This window comes from Solanum dulcamara, chromosome 8, assembly GCF_947179165.1.
Source record: "Solanum dulcamara chromosome 8, daSolDulc1.2, whole genome shotgun sequence".
NCBI lineage: Eukaryota > Viridiplantae > Streptophyta > Magnoliopsida > Solanales > Solanaceae > Solanum > Solanum dulcamara.
The window spans coordinates 7,367,501-7,376,380 of record NC_077244.1 but is presented as its reverse complement, the minus strand read 5'-3'; the positions used below and the strand labels follow the sequence as shown (position 1 = coordinate 7,376,380).

At 34.0% G+C, this 8,880-nt stretch overlaps 1 non-coding gene across 1 annotated transcript; it reads right to left on the bottom strand.

Moving 5' to 3' along the window:
• Nucleotides 1-212: 212 nt before the first annotated feature.
• On the bottom strand, nt 213-284 carry TRNAK-UUU (transfer RNA lysine (anticodon UUU)). Its single transcript has one exon. It is a non-coding gene; the product is annotated as a tRNA-Lys (tRNA).
• Between the last annotated feature and the right edge of the window lie 8,596 nt (nt 285-8,880).

Below are 8,880 nucleotides of genomic sequence, written 5' to 3'. Positions count from 1 at the left end.
CTATTATCATCAAAATTCTAGCAAATAAATTTTGTAGCACAGTAGAAACATTTCAGAAACTATATTCTATACATTGGATTGTACGTTTTTTAGTAAATTGTTATTTTCCTTTAATTACTGAATGTCAATAAGACTTTTAATTTAGTAAATATAAATAAAATAAATTTGTAAAAACATAAATAAACAAACAGCTTTCCGTTAAATGAAAAATTCGCCGTCTGTGGGGATCGAACCCACGACCACGTGGTTAAAAGCCACGCGCTCTACCGCTGAGCTAAGACGGCTACTGTTTTATAATGATCAACAAAATACTTAATCAACATAAGAATCTACATAAGCAATTTTTAAATTATTATTTGTGGTTTGAGTATAACTATCAAGCCATATCTATATTGTAAAAGCACGAATTAATGTTAAACGCTTAATGTTGATGACAAAAATATTCCTGAAATGTTGATCAACCATTATTAATTATATAACATCTATAACAACAAATTACAAAAATGTAAAAGTGATAAAAAAAAATTGTTATATAACCCTTGTCTAACGCGATTGTACAACACAAGACCAAGAAAACTTATTGTGGTAGAAGTTGCGCTGCAACTAAGTTTCAGAATGGTTGGGATATAAACACGAATCTTAAGATTATAAATGTTGATTGACTTTTATATCCTTAAAAAAATCACTTGTTCAAAAATACTTCTATGTTGGATAAAATTGTCTATTTACAACTTTGTATTAGCACAAATCCTTAAAAAAATAAATTACTTCTTCAAAAATAATTCTTTGTTGGATAAAATTGTATATTTACGACTCTGCATTAGCACGAATCATGAAATTCTAATCCTCGTCAACTTCCAACTTTTTGGTTATTGAGATATTATATCCTACTCATTGTTATGTGACCAGCGAGGTACTCTTTTACTGAAATCCTAAATTCTTATACCGACTTCTACACCCTTTAATTAATATATGTGTCTACCTGTTTAATTTTATATAGATTTAAATGGATATTTATGCACACCAAAAGTTGGAGGATATAAATAACAACTGAAACCAAGCTACGCATGTTTATTGTGTCTTTATTTATTGAAAAAATTACCCAAATACACAACTAATTTTATCATATTTTCTAAAATTTTCTATCATTTGAAAAAATTATAAAAATTCCTACTTTCTCCTATTCTCGAATACATCACTTTATGCAATGTATCGGTTGGATACATTACTTTATGTGATTGATCGTGACGTCGGATACATCACTTTACGCGATGTATCGGTTGGATACAAACATCACTTTATGCGATGTATCGGTCGGATACAAATATCACTTTATGCGATGTATCGGTCGGATACAAATATCACTTTATGCGATGTATCGGTCGGATACATCACATGATGTATCGGTCGAATACATCACACGATGTATCGGTCGGATACATCACACGATGTATCGGTCGGATACATCACACGATGTATCGGTCGGATACATCACTTTACGCGATGTATCAGAACGTTTTTGGATGTATTCGGATTTCACCAAATTTAAGGGATATTTATAATTTAAAAAAAATAGAAATAAAATATAATTAACTCTTCACACTATGAAATTTGTGTAATCCTTTTTTATTTATTACTCGATGAGTCACCACGGGCCCAATATTAAGGTGATTGAAACCTGTCACTTGGTTCCTACCAAACCAAAATCTTACCAAAAAGCTATTGAAGCCATTGGCTCACAATATCAATCACTACAACAAAAACGTTTTAACGTCAAAAAAAATATAGGCATTAACGAGGAGTGCTAAATTTTTTACCATCATTAGTTAATTTTTATTGAATTCAATGTCGTTATAAATTTTAGGGACATATATAAAGAGTGTTAATTGTCTTTAAAAAATATATTTAGCGGCAATTAAGCTATTGTCGTTGATTAATTGCTGCTAATAATCAGTTTTGATGTAGTGAACCTTCACACTGATGCACGAATGGTATCAAAATTGAGACCTGAAAAGCATATAGACTCGATCTCGGAAAAATATACATATGACGTTTGTATTTTTAAGCTTGTTGATTTATCATAAAAATGAGCTAGAGGCTTTGAAGTACCTTAAAAAAACACATAAGAGGAAGGAGCTTTGAAGTACCTTAAAAAAAACTACCACTTAAAGAAGTTGAAATCCAGAGGGGTGGTAAAGATGAATATCAGAGAGTTATAAAGTAAATTGCATCAGTGCTAGAGTATTTGAAAAGCTCATAAACTGCTCAGGTCAGATCTTGGCTAATTATGAACCTGAAGGATGCACACTATAATATACTAAAGTGTAAGATATAACAATCTTACAAAGGAGAAGATCATCTCTTAAGTCTTAAGGAAAAAATCAAACCATGAAGACATGTTTCATTCAAAATCAACAAAATATAAAAGTTTAGATTCATCTCGTGCAAACATATTATTAAATACATTGTTTGTTCAGAATGTTGTGCCCTATTTAAATGGGTTTGGGAGAGCTTCTTGTTCAGAGCCAAAGTAGCTTAAAAAGAGGACCAACCAAAAACATACGTCTAATATCCAAGGTAGAGTGTTAGCCTTATGTAGACCACACGAATCTAACTTTATTAAGGAGGTCTTTCATTTTATTTTATTTTAGAAAAAGTTGACAACTTTTGAATTTTAATTTTGTTACTGGATAATGGACTCGTACAAGTAAAGTCTTCTGGATCATACGTTTTATCTCTTACAAGGTTATTGTACGCATGTCACCATATTTTTTGGATTGTAGTTGTTTCTGTATTCCTGTTTTGGATCATATGAAACGTTTGGCTTTTAAGACTTATTTTGCCTTCTAAACTACTTTCTTTCCACATATTTATTGAATATTGAATCGTTTAAGGGCTGACTTATCAATCGGTTGAATTGAAATAGGTGTCATCATGATTTCAAATATTAGATTATGACTATTACGAATTTTACACTTGAAATTTAATATAAGCTTATGAATGGAACCTTTTCTTAATGAATCTTGTTTCAAGCATGATATTAATCTATATCATTCTATCACCCACATGTCTCAAGATAAGGTTATGTTATTTGATTCTTTCAGACAGGTTAAGGCATCAAGGATAGATCTCACCTAGATATAAGGTCGGGGGATGGCAAATGATTTTCCAGATCGGGTGCACGCCTACACAATATTATTATTGGAGATTGGTGTGAGTCCTGAATTGAGTGCATACCTGATAGGGTATATGGACATTATGAGTCTGTCATGGGTCAAATATTCAACCACTGATCATGTTGGTAGGGCCAGGGTACGGGGAATTAAGAGAATGTATGGAGGTCTTAAACATGACAAAGAAAAAGGTAATATTTTCTTCTACTGAAAGCCCATGAAAAAGAAATTTGGTGAACTTAAAAAGAAGAATCCCACTCCCAGAAGATGAAGATGAGAAGACTAGTAGATGAATAGTGCCTTATGAATATGATGGAAGAAGCAGTTTCTGAGGTAATGCAAAACCAATAACCTGACTCTCAAACGGATTGACACATATATGAAGATGATATGTAGAACAACAAGAGAAGCAACAAAGAACATAGTACCTTAGGCAAGAAAAGATAACATTATCAAACAATCCAATTGAGGTACAATTCATTAGAAGAACTGTAACACACAAGTGGTGAAGATGTAGAAACCACAAGAGAATTTAACTGATTAGGCTGAATTGAGAAGATTATTAAAGAAGCTGATCAAGAACACTCTTGATTACCTAGTGGGTTGTTCATGTTCTAGTCATTGTATTGGTATAAGAATCTAAAACAAGTATCTAGCCCAACCTTTTATGTTTGCTGGTACACATTCATTGATAGACCAAGAAGGCTAGATGAGATAGGTCTAAACCATTACTTTATACATCCCAACTAGATCACATATATTATGAGTGTGATAGTTATTCTTGTGTATTTTCAACTATCTCGAGGCATATGCTATGACTTTTCTCTTTTGCATCAAAACACAACTACGATCAATTTGCAAATAATCACAATACATGGTAAAACCATCCCCTCAACTACTAATATAAATATCGTAGTCATGTTCAATAAAGTCTTGAGATTTTAAAAGGTCATATCACTCATCCAACCATTCAGAAACCACATTTTTTAAAGTCATCCTAGCTAACAAGAATGCAATAGATGAGAATCACTTCATGAAATGGCTACAATATCATGCCATTGCCTATGAAACTTTGAATATCTATAGGTGAAGCTAGACTATTGCATTCTTGAACCACTCAATATTCTTTGGGTGTATCATGATACCATCCTTGGCCACTACATGTCCAAAAAGTTCCACCAAACTAAGGCAATACTAACACTTATAAAACATGGCATTCTGAAGTCTCAAACAACAGATAAGTTGGGCAGAAACTTCCGTTATCGTCAACCTTCTCTGTAATGACAACTAATTTTAAACTAAGCTAAGGGATCAATTTTCATAATTAGATAGGCAGTCAAAGTCAACATAAATGTCACGACCCAAACTCATAAGTCATGACAGCAACTATTGTAATGACCCGATTGATCATTTTTGGAAATTTATGTGAAATTACCATATTATCTCTCCTGAGAGTTGCCCTGAGTCGTATTTGATCAGTTTACGATATTATTTTTGGAAACACTTTGAACAGAGATTTTTGGAAGCTTTAAGTTTTAAAAGGCTTAAGTTGTGAAAAAAGTAATTTTTGATATCTTTTGGAGTTTCGAGTATCAGAATAGAATTTTGTCAGCTCCATCAGCTTCATAATGTAGAATTTGATCTAGGAAAATTGTTGGTTTCAGATTTGGGGTTGTATCATGGAATTGAGGTCCTAAGTTGGAAATTGGTAAGATTTTAGCGTTTGAGTTGACTTTGGTCAAAATCCAGAGTTTGGAAGCCCAGAATGGATTTTCAACGATCCTATTAGATTCGCAGATGATTTTAAGCTTAGATGAGGTCTTGGTGGATTTTTCAGCAGTCCCAAGTTCATTTTGATATTTAAATCTTAAGTTAGTTTAGTTAGACTAATCGAGTTTTGGGTCAAGAAGACCTCGAATCCAAATTTCAACGGTTCTATTGAATCTAAAACATCAAATTTGTAGGATAGCATATATGGTTTGTGTGTAGGTTCTGAACGAATCCTGAGGGTCCAGTCGGTGAATCTGGTTCCTAAGTGTTTTGTTGATGCCTGTGCTTTCTGGTGCATGATGATTTCTTCTTCGTGGTCGCGAGGCTTTATGATTCTCTTCTCCGTGATTGCAAGCCAAGTGGTCACGATCACGAGGATCACCAGATTCCTTCTCTGCGAACACAAGCCATGTGGCACGATCGGGAAGGGTCTTGAACTTCCTTCTTTGCGATCGCGCGGAGGGTTGCTGCAATCGCGAAAAACAAGTCACTGGCAGACTTAAACATTTTTCAAGTTGGGGTTTTACTCTATTTTCACTATTTTTGAGTTGTAGGAGCTCGGTGAAGGCGATTTCAAAGGGGATTTTTGTGTGAAATCAGTTGGTTAAGTGTCTGTGACCTTGAATCTTCATTACCCACTTATTACCTTTGATTTTAAACACCAAATTATGGATTTTGAACTCCAAAGTTTTAGGGAGTTTTTCAAGAACTTGGGTTTTATTAAAATGGTAATTATGAGTTGAATACAACTCCGTTTTTAGAATGGTTTTACTAATGGAGTCCAAATACTTTGAGGGACATTTTCATGTAAAAATTACCAGATTTAAACCTCATTTTCAGAATTAAATTTTGAGTCATTTTGACAATTTTGTCAGAATTTTTGTGAAATTGATGTTGTTAGTTCTGGAATCTTATTGTGAAATATTATTTGATTAGATGTGGTGATTTCGATACTATTAGGAAGAGAAAAGCTCAAGTTTGGGATTGATCATGTTTTGATTAAGGCAAGATAACTTTTAAAACTCTGTAAATCTTGTAGAATTCTCAAATTTCCTTTTTTGTATATGGAATCTTAGTAAATCTTGTTTTACTAGAATGGACTCATCAATAGGAGTAGAAACACTGAAGGGATCTAAAAGATGTTTGGGATATATCCCAAACTTCATAGCTATATATGGAGTCACAAAGGAAAAAGTTGCACCCCGATCAAGTAATGCATAAACATTAAGAGAAAAGAATATAAGCATACCAGTGATGACATCTGGAAAGTTATCCTAATCCTAGTGACTAGCCATGGCATACAGATGGTTTGAACCTCCTCCTATTCTTGAAGTATTACTCATTTGGACCATTCTACCTGACGGTGCTGCTGATGATGATTGCGCCTTATTACCTCCGTTACCCTGCCTTTCTATTGGAAAATCCTTCAAGAAGTGACCCATCTATCCACACCCTTAACAATAACTCAAACAAATAAGGGACTCTTCGGATAGGGCCTACCACACTTACCACAATACGGATGTCGAAAAGACACTTAGGCCAACTTCCTTGGAATTGCTAAGCTTGAAGTTCTAAACCTCTAATCTTTTCTGTTTCTAGGTGCGGGCACACTAGTCAATGATGGTGTAGGTCAAGAAGACCTTTTCTAAAAAAATAGTCAATTTTCATTTTTGCTCCGCTGCTTTCCGGACTCATGATTTGATGTCTTAGCTTTTTTATTATGAAACTCCTCCCTATTCTTCAAATTACCCTCTTCAACCAATTGTACAAGAACCATCAATCTAGGTATGTCCATATCTCCAATTAGCATAGCTACATTACCATCCTTACTCGACAGATGAGAGAGTCCTACGAACGAGCTCATCCTGCTCCTCATATCAGCCACCATTTCTAGAGCATAGCAGGACAACTAGGTGAACTTGAGGCTATATTCTTGCACACTCATAGCATTTCATATAAAGGAACTCTCTTACCTTTGCTTTTGCTTCCGTTAGATTTCGGGGAAAGAAACGTCCTAAGAAAGCATCTTCGAATAGATCCCAACTTAAGAGTGGTGCATACACTCCCCTTGTTATCTTTCACTGATCAAACCATACTCTTACAACATCTTCTTAGTTGATATTTAGCCAATTCCACAAGCTCTGCATCAGTGATATACATAACTTGAAATATTTTTGAAAGCTCATACTGGTTCATCCTTAGAAATTCCTAAACTCGAGAAGTATCTAGACCTTTCTCTCAACTTTCTCCTCATTGGTAGCATTGTAAAATTTGGCATTAGTGACTTCAGACTGAGGTGGTTGCTCAATAGGTACAGCTGGACTCCTTGGTCCCTTACGAACTTAAGGCTCTTGTTGGTTTCCATTCTATCTGGCGGGACGTCCTTTGTTCCTAGTTTGCATTGGGTGTCCGACTGCTTTTCTTGGAGGCATGATCTGTAAAACATGAACACACAAATATAGAAGAAGCTTTTTATAGAGTTAAATTATATCACACAAATTGGAGTATGAAAGAAGTGAGATAATTCCTCAAGTCCTGTAGTCTCCTATTATAGATGTGATGCGCTTCACATTGATAAAAAGGATTATACTAGACTCGACTTCATAGACATCCTAGGATTCTTGAACTCTGTGCATACCAAGTTTGTCATGTTCCGAGTCTATATCCTAGGCGTGGCAGCTACTTGAAAATCATTGTTGGTTCCCAAGAGAACCTTGTTCTTGCTGACTACTAAGCGGAAGACTTAACTTGATAAACAAAGTTTTAAAGGCAGTGAGTGACATAAATACTTAGAGAGATCCCATAAAAACTTCTATGAAATACTCTAAATATATGTAAAACAACGTTTGAAACATAATCTTTAAAAATCTGAAATAACTCAATACTTTGTCTATGAAGCCTCAAAGTACTAAGATAGGTATCGGTATAAGCCCACGGCTACCTCAAAGAACTAATAATAATAAAATGACTGAACTAAAAGAGTTCCTATGAAATCAAGTAGATCTCACCGAAAGATGACAAAAAATGATCTTCAATGATACTCCTGTTGATGATCTTTAACATCCGTGTCTACATCATAAGAAGATGTAGCATCAAATTACGTTAGTACATGGAATGTACAGTATGTAATATGGTTGAATGAAACAAGTTGTTGAACTAAAGACTGAACATAACTCAACAATAAAAGACTATGATCATGTATGAAAACCATTTAAAGCTTACACAAATATGATATGCAATAAAAACGACTTAAAATAATATGACTTTACTTTCTTGTGGATTTTTTCTAACCGATAACCACCACTATGAGCTTCGTGATTATACAACGTCTTCCCCATGTTGCTAGATCCATCCCATACCATGCCAGGATATGGGACAAAGTTTAATTTATGGCTCCATCTTACGAGCTTTCTCAAAGGTAATGAGGGGTCGCTCGACTTTCGGTACGAACCTATCCTATGCTGGCTACGAAGTTTATAGGACTTAAGTTATTTGACTCTTACCCAACTTGGTGTTCAATACTACTCCCAAAACATGAACTTTAATGCTCATACTAAACTGTGAGTAAAACTCAAAATAGTTCTTTTGGCTTTCTTGTAACTTTAACTCATACTGTCAAATTTCTTTCTCAAAATATATTTTAAACTCGACACTCTAACTCATTTAGACTTGATAAAATCGTACTTAAAAACAATGATGAAAGACTTCACAAACTCAAGAGCATAATATTCTCAAAGCTCTTTTCTTAATTCAGATATAGAAATATATCATTTTTATCTCAAAATAATACATAATACGAAGCAATGAAAATACTCAATTAGGGTTCATGTGAAAGTAAGCATGAACAATAAATTCAAGAATTTGAATCATGAGAAATATCATGATAGAAATAAAATTTATAGGGAACTTAACGAAAGATGTCATAACTCGATAAAAA